A 22637-nucleotide genomic window follows, 5' to 3' on the forward strand; every position below is an offset into this window, starting at 1 on the left:
ACAAAGAGACAGTGAGAAGGAAAATGGACAGTCACGAGAGGGTGCAAGCAACCCGAAAGTGAGAAAGAGGGTGCAAGGGACCTGAAAGAAAGACAGAGTGCAAGAGGCATGATAAAGGGCAAATAAAGGTGCAAGAGAGCACAGTGAAAATTAAGGATACGTGTGCATGATAGAAAAAGGCGTGCAGGAAGCACAGTAAAGTATAAAAAGGACAGAGTGAAAGAGGCACAGAAGAGGAAAAGGTGCCAGAGAATAAGGAGAGGGGATAGAGGTCAGAGTAGTCACACCTGTGAGGAGCAAAGAGACCAGCATTTTTGAAAGTCTCTGATACCTCCCCCATGAAAGAACTGTACAGTGAAAAGGTACATCCTGACGAGGAGAACTATGTTTGAAGACAAAAGAGGCCTACGCCTGGGGAAGGGGACCCTGAGAGGCCCACAAGGACATTGTGAACTTTACAGGCAAGGCCTAGCCCTGGTGAAGAGAACCATAGGAGGCCTGAATGGAACTGTGAATCCTCAGTTGAGTTTTAAAGTAAGAAACTGTGAATCCTTTGATCCAGTGAGGCCCAGACTTACCCAGCGAGGTCTGGAAAGAACTGTAACTTTTTGCTTTGAAACCAAAGCGGTCTGAGTTTGGGGAAGAGAACCCCAAGTGACTCAGACATTGACTTTGATTTGATTTATTTTTGAACTGGCAGAACTACACCTATTGGTAAGACTACCTGAAACCAGTTGTGGTTACATTTCCTTTTCTTTTTTAGTCACAATTTTTCCTTTAACAAAATCCCCCATCACATTTGGTTTAAGAGGGCAAGCATAGGTTTGGTCACAGATCAACTTTGGCTGTGGATTTATGGACATCGAAGGCCCTTCAAAACATCAGTTGAGGGAACAACCCCCTTCAAGTTAGGGCCAGATATGCATTACACCAACCCCACAAAGTGTGATAGTAAAGGTTTTCAAACTGTTACTTTTGAGTCTGTGTCTCTCTTTATACCATGCCTGTCTCACAGTACCCTGCACCAGCAGTCCTTTCATTTTAGAAAGTCCCAATTTTCAAGATCCAACAGGGACTACCGGCAGTCTTATTGATCGGAGTCTTTTTTATCCATCACGTATCCATTCAGAGACACCTCAAGGAGCAAGTCTCAGTCCTACATGGGCAACCAGCAGCATTGTGGTGCCTCCCAGACAAGGTCCACCTGCCTGCTTCCAAGCGCTTGTGGGTAAGATGTGGGAAAAATGACTCGCAAGTGCTGCAGTCCACCGTTAGCGTCCGCGAGTGAAGGGCGGAGGAACCGGCAGTCCACAGCAGGATTCAAAGCAGGAGAGCGCTGCTCGCAGACACCTAGAGAAGTGTGCGCAGAGCCAAGAAGAGAGAGAGAGAGAATGCCTGGAGGAGCCGCCGAGGACCGGTGAGTGTATCAGAGGGAACACTCATACCGGGGCCATCCTGGGGCTACCGCAGGGCATATGGTGATGCCGGTTGAACAGAAATGTGTGTGCAAGTGACAGTGAACCCAAAGAAAGGGGTTTTTGAATACTACGAGCAAACATTGAACTGCAAAGTGAAGGAAAATACATGAAAAGTATGTATTATTGAATACTGAACTAAAGGAAAGCTGTGCAAGCATTATTGAATACCGAACTGAAGGAAAACTTTAAGAAGCCCATGAATGAAATGCAAAAAGGTGTGAACGTTCTGAATAAAGTGGAAAGCAAGTTATGAATAAAGTGAAAAGCAACAAGTGATGAACACTTATGAAGATTGCAAAACAAGGTGGTGTAAGAGATGAGCACCACAGAGTGAGTTGCATGGAAGAACACACGGTAGCAAAGCTAAGAGACTGTTAAGGAGAAGCTAAAGTGAATCTGAGCCAAGGCCCAGGTGCGGTGAGAAAGACTGGAAGAACAATTGGAGGGAAATCGGGTACAGCTAAAGCGGGAGGGGGGGGGTAAATAAATCTGACATATCTGTATCAGACAAAATAAAGACCCCCACGCTAAAGGTAGGTTTAACACAAACAGTTCGCTGGATACAGTTGGGAAACTCACATTACCAGAACTACTTCAAGTGTGGGAAAATAGAAGTTCCAGGAGAATTCAACCTGACTTCACCAATAAAGCCTTTAAAATAAGATACATTTTAATAGAATCATAATTTGCATAAAAACAAATACCTAAAAACTAACATATAAAAATGGACAAAGATGGCAAGTGCTTCGGAAAGTGCTAGGTGCTCATAACTAGAGAACTGACAATGTGCTATTCGCAATTGGACTGTATCTCTTCTCTGAGATACTGTACTCACATAAAGTGTACATGTGAACATAAAAACATTTTCAAATACTAATCACTTTGCTCTTCATTATACATCAAAGCACATGGTATCTAGAGTCAAAGACCATTATTATAGAGTGACTCTAAATTGACTCTAATTAGGATGCCTGAGTCGACATATACCTAAAGTGCATCATGTATATTTGTTATTAGATACTTCTCAGTTGTACCTATAGAAACCCTACATGTTTCATTCCTTTAGTAATTAACTAGACCGCAGGTGTCAGTCTTTCCAGTCAATACGGGGAGAGCCGAGAGACAGCACTACTTTTCGAGCGCCTTCACAGCCGGAACCTCATAAGGTAATGTGCAATTGCCCTTCTATCTGCACGCCTTGCTACATGCCGTTTGGGTTATCCCCGTCCCATAGTGGCTTTTTATAGATCTCCGGTGTCATTCTTTGATGCTTCACGATTTTATGCCCTGTGACGACTGCTGTATGATCTAGATCATTTCTTTCATTACTTAATTTAAACTCCCGGATTAGACCTTGGGCTTGACCAGTTATATATTTTATATCATCTAGTCACTGATGTAGTTTTGATCTATTTACAGGTCAACTTCCAGATTTACCAACTTGAAGTCTCCTATGTTACAACAACATTGCGTACACAATGGGCCTCATTACACGGAAGGCGGTAATGGTTAACGGCCACCGTTAATGGTAACGGTGACGGTTAACCATTACCGCCTTATTACGAGGTCCCTTAGCGTGTTGGTGCTTTAACGCCTGCTTTTTGCAGGCGTTAAAAACCAACCCGCTAAGGGACCTCGGAGCTAATTACGGCACCGCAAAATTGCAGTGCCGTAATTAGCGCCTTCCCCATTCCCATAGAGCCCTATGGGGCAGAAATGGGAATGGGGAAGGGCAATGGCGGAAGGGGGATTTACCGGCCCTCCAACCTTGGAATGGGGCGGTAAATCCCCTTTCCGCCAAGGCGGTGCCGGTATTTTACCGGCATGAGCCATGGCGCTAATAGCGCCATGGCTCACCGCCTTCCGTGTAATGAGGCCCAATGACAGGCTGTCCTAACCTCGAGATATGAGTTATGTAAGTCGGTTTCTCCCCAATTGTTGTTATTATTACCACTTGTTTCCCATTTCTCCAGCCAATGTATAATACGATTTGTTGCCTAAACATTTTCCACCACAGTGGCGTATAGGACTGAGTGTCCTGTTACTTTGTATGTCCACAGGGATGTTTTGAACTGCCATCCAGACAATAATTGCAGTCCCTGAGGATGCTTCACCGACACTGAGAGACGGTAAGCTCCTAGTGACATCTAACTTAGAGAACTAATGACTGATGTACACGTTTAAACAACCACACTAGTTAGTCTGTGGTTTGTTTCTATTATTAGGTGCACACTGGATCTACTCCCTTGTAGTCAACACAAGTGAACTGGGACTTTTACTTCATTTAAGTGCCCATTGGGATTTACCATCTAAGACTTCACACCTCTATGACCACTTCAACTCTTCAAGTGTTACCTTGATACCACCGCCAGGTGGGCTGTGGGTGCCCTCCCTAGCTCACGCGTTCCCCTGAAGAAGTTCCTGTTACTAGTTTTAATAACTAAAGGAATGAAACATGTAGGGTTTCTATAGGTACAACTGAGAAGTATCTTGTGTAATAACAAATATACATGATGCACTTTAGGTATATGTCGACTCAGGCATCCTAATTAGAGTCAATTTAGAATCACTCTATAATAATGGTCTTTGACTCTAGATACCGTGTGGTTTGATGTATAATGAAGAGCAAAGTGATTAGTATTTGAAAATATTTTTATGTCCACATGTACACTTTATGTGAGTACAGTATCTCAGAGAAGAGATACAGTCCAATTGCAAATTGCACATTGTCAGTTCTCTAGTGATGAGCACCTAGCACTTAGCACTTTCTGAAGCACTTGCCATCTTTGTCCATTTTTATATGTTAGTTTTTATGCAGTGAGAAAGACACCTTTGTGGACAAGAAAACTTAGGGTTATCAGTTACGTCTCCTTTAATGGGTGGACTGTGTGGTCCGACAACTGTGCCTACACCGATGATACCCTGTCTAGAAAAGTCAAGGAAAGTCAAGATAAATAATCTCCACTTCTGCAGCAGATTACTGAAGTGAATGTGAAAGATAGCAATCTGTATAGACTTGTTGAAGAGCCTGAAGGATTATACAATCGACCTGGAACAGGTTTTAAGAATTGAGAGACTTGAATTGATTGAGTTGGCAAGCTGGAATAGCTGACGTCTTGTAAAAGAGAACCCTAAGATTTGTGGAACTGTCGTATAGACTTGGGGAAGGAAACCCATAGGCTTTTTTTCGGAACTGTGCTGGCTACTCGGGGAAAGGAACCCCAAAGTATTTTCTAGAACTGCTTTAAACGTGTGGAAGGGGTGCTGGAAAGTAAGCCTAGAGCTGGAAGAAGCTCAGTACTTTTTTGGAACACCATTTCGTTTGTTGCTGACATCCCTACACATTGTTTAGCTTTAGTTGTGAGGGCAAGTATAGGTTTTGGACACAGGCACACTTTTAAGTTGAACTTTCTTGCTCTGACCATCCTTAGTTTCTGTAGGTAGGGAAATTGCACCTTAGCATAGGTCAAGTTGGGCCTTACACCATCCTGACATTTAAGTTAATAAACATACTTTGTTTGAACTTTGAATCTGTCTTGCTTCATGATGCCGTCACACCTAAATCAACTCCAGTAGGGAGATTTCCTGTCTTCACTGCACTTGAAGAATGCATATTTTCACGTTCCAATCTATCAGTGCCACATGAAGTTCCTACGGGTCACAGTTGCAGGCCGGCACATTCAGTTCAGCGTTCTGCCCTTTGGCCTCAAGTCTGCCTGAGGTTTTTCACCAAATGACTTGCTCTGGGGCATACAACCTTGCTCAGGGGACATCCATGTCTACCCATACCTCATCGACTGGTTGGTCAGAGATCCTACCCTTTCTCAGCCCAAATGTCACATGGCGACTGTGATTTACTGTTTGTCCTTTCTGGTATTCTCACTCAATTACAGCAAGTCCTGCTGTGGCAAGTCAGACTCAGGAGATGGGCAAGAGATCATGTTTTGCAACCTGAAGTTTATTACCAACAAAAATAATGCCTATCTTATTCCTAATTCTGAATGTTCTTTGCCTTCTCTAAGGAAAATAACAAAGGGTTGTAGGATGTTTTAATCGGGTGACATCTAATTCAGGGGAATTCCCCACCCACCCCAAATCAGGCATTTAATATTTTCATTTATTTGATGAAGTTCTTTTTTGTGAATTTAACGATATGGATTCCTTACAGCCCCCCAAGAAACACACAGGGTTGCACAGAAGGTCTATTTATTTTTTTAAAAAATGAGAAATAACTGAATCAATTTAAATACAACCAAACTATGAATCTATGAAATCCTAAGATCAATTATTACTACAATGTAGAATGATCGATGCACTGGTTGCATAACTTTTCTATGCTACATTCTCTTGAATAGACTTTTGTAAACAAATTCATCACATCTATACATTCTGTTTACCCTAATCGCCCATCCACTATGGATTGAAAACTGAATGAGGACTCTAGGTAAAGCTTTTGTTTAAGTGAATCAGAATATTCCTGCCTATCTAAGTCGCTCTACTTCCCCTTTATTGAAAATAGATACACCCCCTCTTACTCAATAAACATGTCACTTTCAACAGCGTTCTAGAAAACTCAATTGAGATACTGTCTACTTGACATTCCTGTATGTAAATAGCATGTAAAAGTGAAAATGTATGTTCAGTATGTATGTTTGCTAGTTCTCCAGTGGTGTTTCTATTGCATTAATATGAAAATTAACAACTTAAAGCAGTGAAATAGGCAGTGAATAATCACCTTTTCCCTTTTGTCTTGAGTGGTCCAGCACTAATAACAGGATTCTGCTAAGTGGTGCACCCAAGAAATGACTTTAATTACACAATGTTTCTAGGTATGCACACAATGAGATGTCCTTTGACTCCCAAAATACTACTTCTGTGCTAGACGCCTTCACAGAGAAGGAGTGAGGGGATTTCTTTGTGGATATGGCATATTGCCTACTCTATCAAATATACTATTCCAGTACATACTCTTCTGAAATATTCTCTAACGTCTTAGGATGCAGAATCAATTTATTTACATCCAACCCCCATACTTTCACAAATAACAGAAAGGGGTTGAAATTTAATCGTTTCCTCTTTATGATATGATATTTTATTCATATCACACCCATACACAAGTGTTACTGGGCGTGACGAAGCAAGGGAGGACAAAAACAACGATCTTACTAGGCCCAGTGACATTGAGAATGCGCAAGTGCAGGGGAGACGGGAGCGGAAAGTGCAAGGGCCGGGGGGGGACAAAACTCCCCTCTTACATAAGAGTTTATTTTGGCTGTCTCATAGACAGGTGGGCACCCTTTGAAGGACTGGTTCAATTCTCCCCCTATAGCAATAGGTGGGCATCCATCAGCAAGATGGGTCCATTGCCTGGTTTTCTGTCTTTCTGTACTTGGGCCTGCCTGCTGTCTTTCCTTCTGATGAAAGCCTGGGACTGTAACTCCAGGTACGTGATAAGATTGTGGGGTTCAATGATGAGGTAGACACATGTCGTTGTTAGGTACTTCACTTTAGTTCGAAGTAACAGCTTACAAGTATATAAATTAAGTTGGACGTAAGTTAAGGGCAAGGTAAACATCCACCAGCCCCTCCGATCACCTGGCTCACACTAACGGCTCTCTCAGGAATCTTGCAGCCATCAACATTCCACAATGCTACGTTCCATCCCTGAGAGACCCATACATACCAAGCTGTGGCAGGAATACCTGGATCATAACATATCTCGCCCCTTTTATATTAAAAGAAAATACAAAACAATTCCAACACCTTCAATCAAATCGACCAAACATCGCCTCAACACAACCAGACATTTGTGCACATCAGTGCACCATCATTCCAACCCATAAACTTCTCGGCTTGCGGGCCCTGCAGCCAAACATCATACAAGGAGACCAGCCCCTTCACCACAACTCCTCTCCTACACCAACATCACCAATCACCATAACCACCAACCACTCATCATTCAACTCATAAACCGTCCCCACTGGCCTATACCCCTCTATGGACAGCAGTACATTGACACTGACACACCAACAACAGCACCCAACCCAGCCATGCCACAATAATAACACATCGAGATCCAACCCGGCCATGCTGCAACATTAACACTTCCGGACCCAACCCGGCCATGCTGCAACAATGAAACATCAGCACTTCCGCACCGCAATAATGAAACATCAGCACCTCAGCACCCAACCAGGCCATGCTGCATCACTAATTTACCAGCACCCAACCCGGCCATGCTGCATCACTAATTCTTGCTAACACCAAACCTGTCACGCTGCAAGCACAATAACAGAAACACAGCCGTCACTTAAACACTTTAAAGTCCTTAAATTGCTCGCCAACCCTAAAAACAAGGAATTTGCATTTAACATCTGAGCATTAAATTCCCTAACATTGCTATGTTTGAACACACAGAGGCCACGACACACATCAGCTCTCATCTCTGCACTACCACATAACTTACACAACATCCCAGGGATCAAATCACACAACATATTTAAAGGCCTAATACTCCCTGTTGTAACATGACAACTCTCTAAAAAACCTTAATAAATCAGGGTCCAGTTCTTCCAGCACTCTGATGTTGACATCCAATTCACCATAAATCCACGCCCCACACGGTAGGCAGTGATCCTTCATTTCACCCCTGCAATAGTCCAAAACCCTGATGGCTGCTGCACAGCTCTCACACAGATTAGCATCTCTTCCTCAAAAGCTCTCAATCTTCTCATTATGCCTGGCCTTCACATTTAAAGTCATCTTCAAAATTATTTTAGGCTCACCACTCAAACATTATTCATTACATACAGGCGGCACCCCAGCCAAAACGTGATCTTCATCCTACGCCTGTTTTGACTTTCTGCCGTATCGTAAGTACTCCACATCTTCACTATTCATAGTAAGCGGTACCTCATCAGACCCCATGCGTGCCATAACAGCATCCTCGTATCCGCTCGACTTAACAAGCAGAGCCGTAGAGCATTATTTTGGAGAAACTGCCTGTTTAACTTTTTTGCCATAATGTGAACTGCTCGTACCTCTACGCTTCCTAAGCAGAGCCATAGAGGATTCTTTTGAAGACAGAACCTTCTCACCATGTGACCAGCTTGTCACTCCCCTAACTGCTGTTGATCATATGTGCCGTTAAAAGGTATTACTTTCGCCTTGTCCGTATGATGAAGCACTAACACGTGCAATGTTCGCGCTGGGAGGCGCGTCTCTCCAGCAGTCCTCACACACTGTCCGTATTACGAAGCACAAATGGGCACAACGCTCCTGCTGAGAGGTGCTTTGCTCCTGCAGTCTTCCAACCGTATCACTCTCTCTTGCCTCGGCCTCTCAATGAGCCCATTGGTTGCTGCCATAATATTCCTAAGTGCCGTTCCCTTTCCCTATCTGGAGGGACAGCTGTCACCCACTCCATGTCCCATAATAATGCCCCTGCTTCGCTTTCGCAACACCCGAGATCACCCACCTGCATCTCTCCTTCTGGTGCATCGTAGCAGCAGGGTTGACATCCAATTCGCCATAAATCCACGCCCCACACGGTAGGCAGTGATCCTTCATTTCACCCCTGCAATAGTCCAATACCCTGATGGCTGCTGCACAGCTCTCACACAGATTAGCATCTCTTCCTCAAAAGCTCTCAATCTTCTCATTATGCCTGGCCTTCGCATTTAAAGTCATCTTCAAAATTACTTTAGGCTCACCACTCAAACATTATTCATTACATACAGGCGGCACCCCAGCCAAAACGTGATCTTCATCCTACGCCTGTTTTGACTTTCTGCCGTATCGTAAGTACTCCACATCTTCACTATTCATAGTAAGCGGTACCTCATCAGACCGCATGCGTGCCATAACCGCATCCTCGTATCCTCTCGACTTAACAAGCAGAGCTGTAGAGCATTATTTTGGAGAAACTGCCTGTTTAACTTTTTTGCCATAATGTGAACTGTTCGTACCTCTAGGCTTCCCAAGCAGAGCCATAGAGGATTCTTTTGAAGACAGAACCTTCTCACCATGTGACCAGCTTGTCACTCCCCTAACTGCTGTTGATCATATGTGCCGTTAAAAGGTATTACTTTCGCCTTGTCCGTATGATGAAGCACTAACACGTGCAATGTTCCCGCTGGGAGGCGCGTCTCTCCAGCAGTCCTCACACACTGTCCGTATTACGAAGCACAAATGCGCGCAACGCTCCTGCTGAGAGGTGCTTTGCTCCTGCAGTCTTCCAACCGTATCACTCTCTCTTGCCTAGGCCTTTCAATGAGCCCATTGGTTGCTGCCATAATATTCCTAAGTGCCGTTCCCTTTCCCTATCTGGAGGGACAGCTGTCACCCACTCCATGTCCCATAATAATGCCCCTGCTTCGCTTTCGCAACACCCGAGATCACCCACCTGCATCTCTCCTTCTGGTGCATCGTAGCAGCAGGGTGGACTCTGCTTGCCTCCACCACGAACGGCTCCACGCATTTGCATGAAGCATGGGGATATGCATCCTTCCAGTCGTTTGCACCCCTTTTTGCATTGGCAGCTGCCTTGGCGCCTATCAACATGCTGGGTGATATCTTGCGTTGCCATGGAACCGCGGACTGCAATAAGTCATGTGGCACGTACCTCGCAGTCACGTGACTTGGTTTCCTTAGCAACCTTTAAATAACGGTGCTTTGCGCCTTTCTACGCTTCACAGCTGTTGTATTGGATCACCGTTTGGCTTTGTTCTATCTTCGTCTCGACTCTGGATTATCTTGACCACTGACTTTATCGAATTTTGCCTGGCTCAACCCTTTTTGCTACGTTTGCTTTCTCTTGGCTGACTACCTGGAATATCTGACCTACGGCTTTGCTGCACGGACTGTTTTTGCATTCAGATTTTGTTGTGGCGTTTTCTCTACTGGATTCTGAACCCCGTATTTGTACCTTTTTGGACTCCTTGCCTTACCAGTTTTTACATCCTCTTGCCAAGTGACTCTCACCAATAACCATCTCAGGGGCGTCCAGTGTGTGTCCCCATCCTGGAGCTGGTTGCTACAGAATCCTCTTGCTGCTGCTCTTCCACACACTGAGGGTACGGAATACACTTCAGGGAGCCATCATTCAACTACATTCTACCTGGTTGTCCTTCACGGATACCCCCCCAACATTAGTTAAGACATCCTCCTTGACATTGACACCTACATTTTTGCCTGTCTTGCGCTAAAAGACCCTGTTTGTGTCATATGCTAATTGCTTGTTTCCTTATAGCTGTTCGGGGGTTTCCAGTGTTCCAGTACCTGTCACCTGTTGCCCTAACAACTGAACAGTGAGTTCTTGTTACCTCCCTGTTTGGTATCTAGGGACGGAGGTCATCCTAATCCACGCAACCATCAAGTCTTGATAGCAGCTTTCTTCAATACCCCTCAACAGGTGCCCCCTTTCTTACTTCCCAACTGTCACAGTACTGGACTTTAGTGAGGTCGAGCCTCACACCCTAATGCTCCCTGACAGTTTCGCTCACCTTTGGGGCCTTGCCCCGAGGCTGGTGAATCCCCACTCAGCTCAGACATCTTCTCTCCTTCGCTGGGTGCCGCGCCCAATTCAGTTTCAACTTCCTTGTGTCCCGTTACTGCAGCCCTGGCAAGCTCCGAAATCCTTGTTGCCAATTAAAAGATTGTGGGGTTCAATGACGAGGCAGACACACGTCGTTGCTAGGTACTTCACTTTAGTTCGAAGTAACAGCTTACAAGTATATAAATCAAGTTGGACGTAAGTTAAGGGCAAGGGAAACATCCACCAGCCCCTCCGATCAGCTGGCGCACACTGCTCTCTCAGGAATCCCACAGCCATCAACATTCCACAATACTATGTTCCATCCCGGAGAGACCCATACATACCAAGCTGTGGCAGGAATACCTGGATCATAACAGTACATCTCTCTTGCCCTCTTGCTTGTAATGCAAAATGGGTCCAAAAGAAAAGCAATCTATTCCATTCTCCTTTCTGTTATTAGCAATTCTTCTTTCTCTCCGTCTACCAATCAGCCAGTGAGTGAGTATCTCCCACTGAATTATGGGTTTGAACTTTTATAGAGCAGAAACCACTCCCTTTTGAGGCGTGTATAATATCTAAAATCGTATTGGTCAATGTATGTGATTGGACAGTGTTCCAAAAGTGACATCACGCTAAACCAACCCCTCTGTAGTCATTCAACATATTAATGAGGAAGATAGTGTATCACTTAAGGCAGACTTTCAGGGCCTCTGCCGGCCCAGAATTAAGAGGCTCTATGGGAATGGGCACTTATGATTTCCACTGCCTGAGATCCTGGGACGCCGGGTCTTGTAATGTCCCGGTCAAACTGGGATCTCAGGCGGTGGAAACGGTGTTACAGGGTTGGTGGTTACCGCCAACCTCGTAATGAGGCCCTCAGTCTTGACACATGTCAGATATTTCCTCCTATAAGCAGCTGGGCTGATGACATGGTCTGATAATGTGGGAGAGGGACTGATGTGGTCCACCTTTCAGACCACATTTAAAGATTTTAGCCTAGGCTCAGAGACAGATGGGAGCAATAAATAGGAAGCATTCTTCTTTATTGCTTGCAAAGCCGGTTTCCAGAACAAAAGTAGTTGTCAAAGTTTTACAGATCAGCCTCCGTCCGAGAGTCATTTCCTTCTCTGGAAGCAACTCACACCCTCTGTCTTCTTGGTGTACTGATATGGGTTGGGGGAAGGAATACCATATGGTTTGTAGACCCAAAGATGTGGTGCTTGATTCACAAAATGTAACATTTTAAAGTCATCTTTTTTCCATGTTGCAATTGCCACCTAAAACAGAATATTATGAAATGTTTGTTGTCACTAAGAACGTTTTTTCCTCTCCTGTCAAATACTGTGCTTTTTTTAATCTTAGGTTGGACCGTTTCTCAGATAAATGGTTGCTGGATACTTTCTGGTTCTTGGAAATATTTATCTCAGGCTTTGTCGGTTACTTGGGACATGCATTCCGACTATAGATATGCTGCAAACATTGGGCATTTCCTTGCATGTATGTTTTTTGAGATGCTATGCACAGGCTGCAGCTCACATTTGTGTTTTAAACTGGTGCTTTTCTCTGCATCCTTTTGTTCTGGATAGATCTCTTTGCAGGGTGCTCGTTACGAGGTCTTACAGCAAAAAACAGTCCTCCATCCAAAACCTAAAGTATCTAAGGTCTGTCCATACCACGAGTACATAGGAATAACATAAACTAAACCAGAAAGCCCTGTAAGGGCCTTTTGCTTAATCTTGGCAATGATGGCTAGTTTCTGACCTGCACCCAAATATCTTTCAGGCTTCACTCGGGCCACGTGCCTGATTACTCAGTTCACAGTGGTTCTGTATTAGTCTTTGGCCCTCATTACGACCCTGGCGGAATACGAAAAACGATGGCGGAAATGTAATACCGCCATCGAATACCGCCCGTTGCGATTATGACCCGTCACCGTAAAGTACGATGCGATTAGCGACACCGTAATGAACGCCAACGCTAACTGCACCAAGTACGCGCAAACGCGCCGTGCAAAACCGCAATATCAGCCATGGCGCAACGGTACGCGAATGCTGACCCCAGCGGACATTCACCTAACGCCATCAAGCATGGCGGAAAGTACCATTCCGCCATGGCGAGAACTACGGCATCGCGAACCAACCGTAATGGCCCTGCTGAGTGCCTGTACTCCACTCCCTGGCCACATTGCACAACTCCTCGTAGGCGCAATGCAGTCACACCATGCAACCAGTGAAATGTACAAGTCACCCATGCATGCCAACGAACAAATGCATGCAGGGGCCCCAAGTGCCCTGTGAGTGGCCATCCCCAATTGGCAACACACCATTGCCGTACTGATGCAGCACAGGCATCTGAAGGTGCAAGTACATCAAAATGAACTGAAAATTCCATGACACAAAACAACAACAGTCCCCCATCGCTTGCCACCAGTGTAAACCAACAGTCAAAGCAGTAACCTGAGGGAGACTGCACCAGCCCTGTACACATGGCAGTAGTCAAACCAACCATCAACATAAGCACGTACCACACAACTGTACCCAGAAGCCGGAACCCAATGCAGAACACCTCACAATACATCGCGCCACAAATCGGAATATGCCACATTACTAGCAAAGAATAACGCTACACGGTTAATATCTGAATATAAATTTAATGCACATCAAAATCACCAAGCCCATACAGCCATTTGAGCATAAACTCACAAATGATCAGCATTACTGTGGGCTGCATCCGCAATAAATGACCAGCTTCCCCATGTGTGACGCCCTGTACCTTCATGGCACACAGGGGCTACATCCACGTCCAAAAAGGCAACATGGAAGCGCCTAGGACCGCAGGCCCGTCCCATAAAGTAGGCACTAGTCCAGCTGGAAGCTAGGTATGCTGCACCTAGCCACTAGTACTGCGTAAGGGCATGTGGGCCATTGGCGATCGTCCCATAAGATCGTAATGGTGCTCCACTGATTAACTCGAAGCTGCAGGTGTCGACTGTAGAAGCCATCTGCAGGAGTGGCGTACAGATGGCAGCGGCAGAAGGGGAGGAGATACCTGTCACCCAAATGAAAAAAAAGATAGTATGGGCATCCGAACTTCATATGTATTACTCACTACATTCAACACACCAAACCTACAACCATATGCATGCTAGCCCACTCATAAGGATCAATTGCACCCAAAAATCACTTGCGAATCATTACGACACAAATCGAGGTGAATACACTATTTCAAACGAGTGTCTGTGTGCATGCGCCTGTCAGAACAGGATCCATCAGATGGGATCATCCACGTGCATAGACACAAGTGATTGAAGGCGCGTCGAGACAGGGAGGGTTCAACAAGGGCAGACAGACGATGGTCCCACTATGGCAGCCTTGCATCACATAGCGCAGGGGAAGGGGATACATTCCAAATAGCCATGTACATGGCAGACTCCCAATTAAATCATCTTCCCATGCATCCATTCATCATTCCCTCATCCCGTAATGAAAACGCCTGAATATTCACTCACATAACATTCGAAATTTCCATTGAGTCTGTGCGTAATGCAGCCTTCAAAATCCACTGTGCTCCTGCCCGGATTCCTTGTGTAGTGAAGTCACATGTATTTGGGAACGTCCTGCCTTATCGTCCACTACGCTATAGCGCATCCCATTCAAATCATATCAATCATTGCATTCCCGTCATGGGCCCTGTCCCAAGGACATTCAACAATAGAACGTTACATTTCCAGTCAGACCTTTGGGCGTCTCCACGCCGCTAGTTGAAAACCGAAAGCGCTGTCCTTCGAATTCCTAATTTGCAACATCACGTTGAAAAGGCATCTGTGAACGCTTGTATTCACAAATACATCTATGCAGTGCGGCTGTGTGTGAAAATGGTAACTGCCCTCAATCACTGATGGGACTCCCCGCCGTCGGTGAACGTCGGTACAGTGCTGCATGAGGGTCCACCGTTGATCGAGCACTACATTCCACTGACCCTTCACAAGTCTGCTCGCGAATGCAAATATCGTATGTGCAACAATGGGACCATAGCAGAATTAACATATAAACCAATATTCCACAGCCTTCGGGATTAAGAACATGAATGCAAATGCAAGATGCCATGCGTCGAATTGCAGCGTCGTGTGCGGGACGTGCTCGCACGAAAGGCATTGCAGCTGACACAGGTGGAATGAATCACCACAGGTGAAGGCTATACAGCCTGAAAACACATAAATTGCATACCCAAACCCCTCCCACAACCACACCCACTCCAGAATGCTACCGGCAGGACTAGCGATGTTGGGCCTGGGGGACCTGATTGCACTGCAAGTACTCCAACTTCAAGAAGAAGACGAACGCCAACTACTACAACAACCGGCCGCACAGAGGAGACGCAGGAGGAGGAGGAGGAGGGCAAGGCATGGCCAGCAAGCCCCACCAGCACAGCCACTACCACCACGCAGGCAGCCCGCAATCCCACGCCTCCGAGCTAATCCGTTCAACCTCACAGCTGAGCAGATCCACACCATCTACCGTTTGGACCGGGACACCATAACCGCCATTGTCGACATGACACACGCTGACCTTGTCAGCATGATAGATAGCCCAACCGCCATCCCACCCCTACTGAAGGTGGTGTCTGTACTCCACTTCCTGGCCACAGGCACCTACCAGCACACAGTCGGACAGTTGCATGGCATTTCACAGCCCCTATTCTCACGGACACTATTCCAAGTGCTTGATGCCCCCCTGAAGCACTCAGACGACTACATCACTTTACCACGCTCGGAGCAGGAGCTTACAAACACAAAAGTGGGATTCCATGCACTTGGCGGCATACCGGGTTGCATTGGTGCCATCGACTGCACCCATGTGGAATTGGTTGTCCCACATGCCATGGAGGCCCAGTACCGCAACCGGAAACAATATCATTCTATCAATGTACAAATGGTGTGTGACTCCAACAGGATCTTTACACATTGTTCTGCCCGATTTCCAGGATCAACACATGATTCTATCGTCTTGCGGAACTCTAGAATACCACGCTACATGGAGCGACACACAGGGCGCCGATCCTGGCTACTCGGTGAGTCTCATTTAATGCATGAGTATGTGGGGTAGGTGATGCGTGAATGACCTGGCAGGAAGGGGGGGGGTGCGTACGTAGCAATGACATTACACAAACATCCTTTCTTGTCCACATACAGGTGATTGCGGGTATCCACTGAAGAGATGGCTCCTCACGCCAATCCGGAACCCACAGGACCAGCATGAGGAGGACTACAACCATGCCCACTCACGTACCCGTGTGGTCATAGAACAGGCATTCGGCCTACTGAAGGCTCGTTTCCGCTGCCTCAGCAGGTCTGGCGAGGCACTCCTGTACCGCCATGAGAAGGTGGCAAAGATGGTCATGGCATGTGTCATGCTACACAACATGTGCGTACGTAGGAATGTGGCCATGCCCCCCGACGCAGAACTGCTAGCACCTGAAGATGGTCATGATGAGGGTGGGGATGTGGCAGCACCTCAAGGGGTCCGCGAGGCACAGGAGGCCCGTGAATTACGTCAGAATCTCATAGATGCATGCTTCTAGTACTCACGCCTGGTGGCTGTTACATGGACACGGGACTTGTGGCACTGTGTGTGTCTGGAACATGCACAATGTGGACTGTACGCCAAGATAGGCCTCGTACACAGAGATCAATGTCCACACATCTCATTGGATGAATATGAAGAATTGTATTGCAGATGTGAAATGACATTACACACCCAATCGAACCGCCACCCAAAGAAGCACAACACACCCCCTCCACCCTCCTACCCCCCCCACGACCACCAGTGTCCAATGACGCTCATTGTCAGTGGGCAGACGCTATTGCAAGCCCCTTCTCCGGGTATCAGGGGCACCCCTGCCTGTGGAGCGCCGGTTCCTCCCAGATCTACGTTGGGGGCTGCCCTGGACGGAACTTGCAACGGATGATGTCTCTGCCTGCTCACGTCCATGCATGTCCCTAAGGGTTTGTGAGAGCTCAGTGAGCACACGGCGCACAGCGGCAAGTTCACCACATACGTCTTTGGACGTCGCATGCAGTTCCCCCCTCAGGCTCTCGGTGCTTCTCTCCATTTGTCCCCTCAGGCTCTCGGTACTTCTCTCCATTTGTCCCCTCAGGCTCTCGGTACTTCTCTCCATTTGTGCCCTTAGTGTCTCTGTACTACGCTCCATTTCTGCCCTAAGTGTCTCAGTAGATGTTTCAATGGCTGCCTTAGAACCCCCACATTCATCAGCATGCTCCTTGAGGAGCGTGGCCATTTGCTGCTGTTGCACTATCATCTGCTCGAGGGACTGTTGCCTCTGCTGGGCCATGCCCATTTGCGGTGGTGTCACAGAGGGGCTGGACGCCTCATGTTGCCTTGCAACAGGCCTTATGGGGGTTGGCCAGTCGTCGTCTTGTGGGTGCCCCTGCGTGGTTTCCTCATGGTGTACGGGATGATACAAACAGGGGGATTGAGACAGGTCATGGATGTGTCCTACTTCGGCAGCACCGTTTTCTGTGTCGGAGCATGCTGGCATGTATGCAGTGTCACCTGTGGTGCTGCTGCCACCAGAAGCAGTGCCTTCTGTGGCATCCATTGGGGGGACCTGTGGTGCTGCTGTTGTGGACATGCTGACTGCTGGGGTGCCTGTTGATGTCCCCTCCAGTGTGCTGCCACTCGATTTGTGCTGCTGCCGTGTCTTGATCCGTGCAGCTGAGGTGGAGGGTCTTTGGCCGTTGGTCTTGGCCCTCTTTGCAGGTGTGCTGGTAGGGGTGTCCTGAAGCTCGTCGTTGGAATCGGACCCTGTGGTGGAGTAAAGGAGGGCGAGCGTTATTCATGGGTCTGTGGTAATTGTAATGGCAATTGTATCACATGCATTGGGGTGGTACCTGGGGGTGATTTGGGTCAGGGCCTTGGAGGTGGTCTCATTTTTGTGTGCATTGGGGATGCAGTTATTTTGCAGTCTGCAGTTAGGGTGTGCATGCTGCACATGTAGAGTGTGTTTTTTGGATTTTTAAATATTTATTTATTTAATCTGACTTTTAAGGGGCGCTGTCATGGCAATGTATGTGGTCGTTCTCCTGGACATGTGTTTCTAGTGCACTATGGGGACACATGGTACTTCACATGGTTGGTAATTGTGGATTTGGCATAGTTTCATTTGGGCCACCTACCTGATTCTTCTGATGTCTGCACTCCTTTCTCCATCCCTCCGACTCCCTCTATGCTCTCCATTCCAATGGTGGAGGCACAGATTTCTTCCCAGGGGGTCAACTTGATGGGTGATTCCGATCCTCCCCCGGTAGCTGTGGCAATGTTCCGGTTGGCAGAGAGTATGCTCCGGACGCGTATCCGTAGGTCGTCCCATCGCTTTCTGCATTGCTGTGGGTTGCGGGGTGCGGTCCCCACCGCACTTACCCGCTGTGCCACCAGCGCCCATATGGCCTTCTTGTTCGCAAGTGCCGTCCTGGTCATTTGCGTCGAGAAGACGACGGCAGCGTTCTCCTGGAGGGTCTCTGTGAGCACGGTGAGTTCCTCATGGGAGAAGTGGACCTGCCGCTTGCGGTCGCACGCTTTTTTAGCAACTTTTCCCATATTAATTTTTTTAACTGGGGTGGCTAACGGGTTGGGATGTGTCTCAGGGTCGGATTTTTAATGGTTGTGTTGGGATTCTGATTTTATAGGTGTACGGCGTGCTGTTTCCCGTTCCGGCCCCATGTTTTTACTTCCGTTTCCGTATATTTACGGTCACCGTATTTTGCGCTGACCGCTCATTACGGTGACCGCTAATATGGGTGGCGGAATTGCACCTAGGGCGACGTACGACGGCGGTAAGGGGCGTTTTGGGGTCATTTCCGCCATCGCGGACTTTGCACTTCCGCCATGGCGTAATGCTCGTGCCCGATGGGTCAGAATTAGCCGCACTTTCCTCCATCGTGCAGTGGCGGAAACGCTATTTACGCTATGGCGGTCATGTCAGTTGATTTCCGCCAGGGTCGTAATGAGGGCCTTTCTCTTTTCCTGGTGGGGTTTGTTCATGGCCCCTCCCCAAATGTGTCTGTCTTCTCCCAGGCCATCTGCCTGCTGGTGCAGTTTAAGCCTGAGGCTTGCCCAATGTCTCTGTATTCTTCCCCGCCACCTTATGACTGTCTGTTTCCTTGGGTTTGCCTAAAATTATTTGGTCTTGTACTGTAGTCTCTCTCTCCACTGCTTTGGGCTGTTATTCCTACTCCTTGCCTGGGAGACTTGTGATTTGCACCTCACCTTTGAGTCCTGCTTCTCGCACCCCCACTTAGGAGTTTGATGTTTTACTCCCTGGCTTGTTGTCTCCTGTTTCCTAGCCTCTCTCTCTCTCACACCTTGGGCTGCCTTGCCCTTTAACCCATCTGGGGATAGCATGTACCTCGTCCCTTCTTGGGTTTTCTGGTTTCCCACCCCGTCTTGGATTATCTGGTATCTCATCATGTTCTGGGTTTCTCACCCCTTCTCAGATCATCTTCAGACCTTGTTGCCCTTCTCCCAACTCCCAGCGTATCTTGTTCTCTGAGGCGAGTGTCTTTGGTGAAGGCGGTCACTTTAGTCAGCCCAGAACCATTACCCTGGTTCCTTCTGGGCCTCTGCATTGGTTCCCTTTGGTTGGCTCCTCCTGTCGGTGCATGACAGAACTTTAGTGCTGATTCCTGCAGGCGCCAATGGACCGCTTCTTGGCAAGTTGTTTCTCTTCTGTGTTTGGCAGGCTCAAGCTCCTCTGGCTCTCGGTTTGGATGAAGGTCTAATGGCTCCACCTCCGTGAAGGACAATCCCTCCATTGCAGTCATCTGCAGGTTTGCGTCTCTCACAGGCTTCCCCTTTGCATCCGGCATACAGGATCTTTACGTTCCTCTCTGTAAGTAGACAGGGCATCCCATTGGTCCTCTGCATCCTGCAAGGACGATAACCAACTAGAGTCGCAAACCACACCAGCCACATTTAAAGGGCCCTACACCTCATTGCCTTGCTCAATCCTCATGTAGTCAGCAAGCAAATGAGACTCTTTGCCCCACTGGGATCCAACTTGCCCTGTCCCCTATGGGATGTTAAGCATAGTGGCTCACCTCCCTAGCCCCAAAGAGTGTGTCACACGCCTACCCAGCAGATACCATTCCTAGGGCCACACCTGGACACTGTGTCCTGTATGACTACCCCATTGGCCATTCTGGCAAATACCAACTTCCTCTTGCGGAAGCATACTTCTGTATGCTTATTGAAATCTCTCCTGTGGAGGATGTATTTTTGCATCCCCTTGATGCAGTGCAGGCTACGGATGGGGACTCTCCAGGAATTATTGGATGCCTGTTGAAAGCAAGTCTCGGGCGAATGGGACGACAAGTTGTCACTCACGCCGCTTCTGTCTGGTGGTAGGTTCCTGTCGGCCTTGTCAAGGGCACACTGTTCCACCCTGCCACACACTAGATTGTGGTTGCCAACGACATGTCATTGGAAGTCTAGTGTGCGCACACCAGTAGCTATCCGGCCAGAGGCCTGTGGTCCCTATCTGACACATTTCTGTACATCAATGTTCTCGAACTAAGACTTCTGTTCTGGCCTCAGAAGTCCTTTCGCCTCCATCTCTATGGGAAAGTGGCATGGGTGTTCACGTAAAAAATGCCACTACCATGTTTTACATCCAGAAAACAAGGCAGCACTCAATCTCCTCTCAACGAAAGTCCAGGCCTTTTGGAAATGGGCCCTAGCCCACTGGATGTTACTGTTCCCCTCTCCTTTCATCTACAAGACATCCACAACTTGCTTCCCGACTCCCTGAGCAGGGAACTGCACTCCTGCCATGAGTGGGAGTTCCTCCACAACCAGCTTCATTTTGTCTTTCAGACATGGGATGTTCTTGGGATAGATCTCTTTGCAGCCAAGGAGAATGCCTAGTATAGTGCATTTGCCAGCAGTTTCCCTAGGCAGGAAGCCTGGGAGACACCTTCATGTTCTCGTGAACGGACAGGTTTCTCTATGCATTCCCTCATTTTCCACTGATTCCCCGGGGGTCCTGCATGTTTTCAGATGACAGCGGTGCAGACTTATCCTGGCAGCCCGGGCCTAGCCAAGACAATTCTATTTTTCAGAACTCAACAGCCTCTCATTGGCACCTCCGATCCATCTACTTCCTGTCTTTAACCACCTCTCCAGGCACAAGAGGGTGGTCCTGCAGCATGATCCACCCTCTCTCAACCTGACGGCTTGGCTCCTGCTTTCCTAAGGTTCCCTATGCCACAGGATTTCCGTGATGTTCTGACTAAAGCTCCCAACCCCTCTACGGTCATGCTATCATTACAAGTGGAAGCATTTTACAATTTGGTGTGCTGCTAATTAGGTGGATCTTTTTTTCGCTTCCTATCCCAAAACATTTAGCCATACCTTCTGTCTTCAGCCTGCAGTGATATTTCACACTCCTCCATTAATGTCTATCTAGCGTCAATTTCAATGTTTACCTGCATATCGGCAACACCATCTCTGTGGTCCTATCATCTTGTTTAAGAATTTCAGAAAAGTCTTTTCTTTTTTTTGTTTTCTGTTTTTATTTATTGGCAGAGGTTTACAGCAAACACACAAATCAGAGCACAAGATATAATCAGCACACTTATAGGACACAGTTCATACGGGGGAAGATAACATAACATTCTTTCAAGAGGAGTACACTGCCAATTATAAGACACCTTGACATTCTACATCACCCTTGAGAGACCCTGGGTGAGTCCATTCTGAATGCACTCTCAGCTTGATTGACAAGATAACAATTGAAAGCGGACCATACGTTCGTGGGTCAGGAGTGCACCGGAAGCATAGTAAGGTATTCTTCTTCACAGGTTTGGGACCAGGTAAGTGCGTTAAACTACTTCTGAAAGGTTGGTGGGGGGAGGGCTCTTCCAGCTGTGAAGCACACACCTCTTGGCCACCATGCAGCTGTTTGGAATGTAGCCATCTTTTTGGTGTCATCAGTACTCCATATACCAAATAGGATCCCCAGCGGGCAAGGATCGACCACTGTACAAGTAATGTCTGTAAGAGCCTTTAAGACCCCATCCCAGAAGTCTCCCAGTATGCGGCATGTCCAGAACATGTGTAGGTGGTCTGCCCCCTCCAATTTGCAGCCGGCACAGGTATGTACACTATTACGGCTGAACTTAAAAATGTTTTGGGGAGTGTAATATAATCTGTTCAACAATTTAAACTGCATACATCGGAAATTACAGGATACCCTGTTAGTGTGCGGGCACATCTTTTTCCATAATTGATCTGCGATCACGAGGTCCAGTTCGTCTGCCCATTCAGTACGGGCTTTATGAAGTTGAGTTGGGGTCCCTGCCAACAGCATTTTATATAGGGAGGAGACCATGCCACGGGCACCGCTCGAGTTGGCTATGTAGGCGACCTCCGGGGCGTCAGGAGGCTCATCCGGAAAGGAGGGCCACCTGGCACGGAAGGCAGCACAGAGCCTATAGTACTGCAATATCTCGAGCGCAGACCCGGAGTGACCCTGCCTCCATGTCTGTAGATCAATAAACTTCCCTTAAAGAAAGAAGCCAGTCAATGCCTGATACCCCAGAGCCCCCC

At 47.3% G+C, this 22637-nt stretch overlaps 1 protein-coding gene across 25 annotated transcripts in view; it reads left to right on the forward strand.

The window, feature by feature from the left end:
- PPCDC (phosphopantothenoylcysteine decarboxylase) overlaps positions 1-22637 on the forward strand; it is a 728417-nt gene that overhangs the window by 649672 nt on the left and 56108 nt on the right. For 2 of the 25 annotated variants that reach the window (XR_011279806.1, XR_011279805.1), the window contains exon 8: positions 3539-3607. The exons of the other annotated variants lie outside the window; for them this stretch is intronic. The gene's annotated coding sequence lies outside the window, so the exon portion shown is untranslated. The remainder of the gene's footprint in view (positions 1-3538; positions 3608-22637) is intronic. 25 annotated transcript variants of the gene reach the window in all.

The sequence above is a fragment of the Ambystoma mexicanum genome, chromosome 11 (assembly GCF_040938575.1).
Source record: "Ambystoma mexicanum isolate Mex_15411 chromosome 11, UKY_AmexF1_1, whole genome shotgun sequence".
In the NCBI taxonomy this organism is placed as follows: domain Eukaryota; kingdom Metazoa; phylum Chordata; class Amphibia; order Caudata; family Ambystomatidae; genus Ambystoma; species Ambystoma mexicanum.